The following is a 2,686-nucleotide window of genomic DNA, read 5'->3' as shown; positions in this document are numbered from 1 at the left end:
GAATGAGACTGAAAGTATTTTCTTTGTTGCAAATGGGAACCTGTTTGAACCAAGTTTCAGACACTGATTTCTTCAGATCTTTTAAAATGTTTATACTATATAATGCTTTGGGTTTGGATTTTTTTTCTTTTGAATGTTGTCAACATCGATTTTTGTTTCATTTTCTGTGTGGGGGTATGACAGGATAAGAATACGAAATGCATTTTTAAAAAACTTTTATCTTTACAGTGAACAGGAATAATTTATAGGGCGTGACAGAACTGAAAGGATTCTAAGTAACACCTTGAGCATGGGGTTGGATAGGTGAAAGACAATATTGCATAGACATAGAATATCATGCCTTAATGTTTTGAGTGTACATGGTAGTTCTGACCAGTGTTACATGATAAGGGGTTAAAAATGGAATATGTTAAAGGTTCTGAATCTCACGAATGTGGAAGAATATGTTCTATACCCAGGAAACATTAGGTTAATTATCTTTTGAATTTTACTGTAATGAAGGATGTGATAGTTACTAATCTTCCAGAACAGTTTTAGTCAAGCTACCTGCAGGAGTATATTCTGAAATTTCTGACTTGGCCAACTCACTACAATTTTGTGTCCCCAAGCAATCTTCTGTAGGTCAGACTCATGGTGTATTTTGGGTCAAAGCATACCTTCCCTGAGGCCTTGTGTACTTGCTAAATTGTCTGGCATAATTTCTGGAAAGTTCATTTATGTTTTGATAATTTTTCTCTGAGTTTCTTGAAGTTTTTCTGAGAGGACCGCCAAGGTATGGAGATGTAACGCAGAAGAATGGCTGCTACAATGTGACTTTCAGCAATGAGTATGTTTACTCAGGATCTCCACGAGAAAGTGACGTCATTCTGAAGCAAATAAAACATAGTATGGTATTTTGTGTAACTTTAAACCCTGTGCCATGTGGATATATCATCTTCCACTCAAAGTTTCTAGCTGCAAATAAAAGCCTATAAATGTGAACCTTAAAATCTGATGTTAGAGGGCAAATACAAAGTATTTGTATTAACAAAGAATCTATAATTATCTATGTCTTAACAAAAATAAGTTATAATTTTAATCGAATTACATGTCACTACAAATAATTGTTAGCATTATTGCTTCCACTTTCTTTACATTTAGCTAGTTTTCTAATCAATGCTTATCAGCGTTGCAGCTGTACTAACTGGTACTGAGTGCCACTACTGGTTAAAAAGTAGCACTTCCAGAGAAACAATATCTTCTCAGTAGGTATATAGGGGTTCTTGTAACAAAAATATGTTGGAGAATGTTGCTCATGAAAAGTATAATGATCTCCTTCAATGGGTACTTTCCTCTAAAGTGAAGTATTATTTATACATCAAAGAGAAAAAGTACATACTTATTTGCCTCAGGGGCACAGAATGGAAGTCATTGTGTTGGTATTTTAATACAAATTGCTTCCTGCATTTCTAAGTGGCAAATATATGAATATTCATAGAATCACGAGGACAAATGATCATCCAGCGAAAGGCATGTAAGGGAGAAAAATGGAGGAGAATCTCCAGAATCTCCAGTTTGTCTTTGCCTGGGGATGGTAAGTTTGTTACCACATTCCCCTTCCTTCGGAAGATGTCACAGTCAGGGCCTGGGATGGGGACAGTTGATTTGGAAGGGAAGGGTGTGTGGCTGGAGAGCCCTCAGTACAGCCTGCTGCTTTCCAGAGCTGGGGGACTGCCAAGCAGCAGCCTGTGAGGGATGCGGGCTCCTCCACACAGCGTGCCCTTCCTCACTGCTCTTACCGGCTCCCCCGAGCCTTTCAGGTTCTCTGGGATTTCAAGTATCCTTTTCCATTGTCCTTGTGTTTTGTAAATACCCTTGCTTCAAAAGAAAAATATGCCAGTAGCTGCATAGATTATAGCTTTATAAATCTCACTTTCGGAGAGAATGGTAGGTGGCCCTCGGTAGCTGGGGTCAGAAAAGAGCAGACCCAGCCCCAGGTGGTGGCAAGTAGGTGCCACCTGGGGGCTCTGCAGGCTCGATAGACGGGTGTGCGACGGAGCACCGGCATCGCACCGGCACCGCTCCGCTCGGTGTCGGGGAGAGGCGTGCGCTTGCCTTAGGCCGGTACGCTGGTGTGTGAGGTGGCTTTACAAACACGAAATAAACTTCCCAACAGGACAGGCTGGCAGTGCGGTTTTGTGAGGAGACGGAACACAAAAGAGTGATTTGTCTGTAGCAGTGGCAGGACCCAAATGAGGGTGCAGGTTCTTCGCACGCTGCTTCCCATTCCTTCACGGAAGCCCTTGGGCTGGTTCACCTTTAGCATCACCTGTTTCAGAGAGCTGCAGAGTTTATCTGAATGTGTGTTCTTGTAGTAACAGCCATGTTCTTGTGCTTTAACACGTTACGGTTTTAATGGTTTTAAGAGGAAGCTGTTAATGAATGCTTAAAGATTTATGTAATTTAAACGCCATTTTATTTTGAGCAGTAAGATTGTGTATTGATATATTAAAAGTATTCAGGCGTATTTTAGCGTATGTGAATTCAGGGTGAGTGCGATAATGTATCTTGGGGCACGTGCGTTGCCGGCAGTGCTGCATGTCGAGGTTTGCTGTCGGTTTGGCTGAGCTGGGGAGCGGTGGGGAGGGGTCTGTTCCCGTGGGGTGCGTGTTTCCCTGAGCGGCCCGAGGGGACCCGCTTCTCCCCA

The sequence above is a fragment of the Corvus brachyrhynchos genome, unplaced genomic scaffold, assembly GCF_000691975.1.
Source record: "Corvus brachyrhynchos isolate BGI_N302 unplaced genomic scaffold, ASM69197v1 scaffold200, whole genome shotgun sequence".
In the NCBI taxonomy this organism is placed as follows: domain Eukaryota; kingdom Metazoa; phylum Chordata; class Aves; order Passeriformes; family Corvidae; genus Corvus; species Corvus brachyrhynchos.
The sequence above is the reverse complement of the archived record's forward strand: the minus strand, read 5'-3'. Positions refer to the sequence as shown.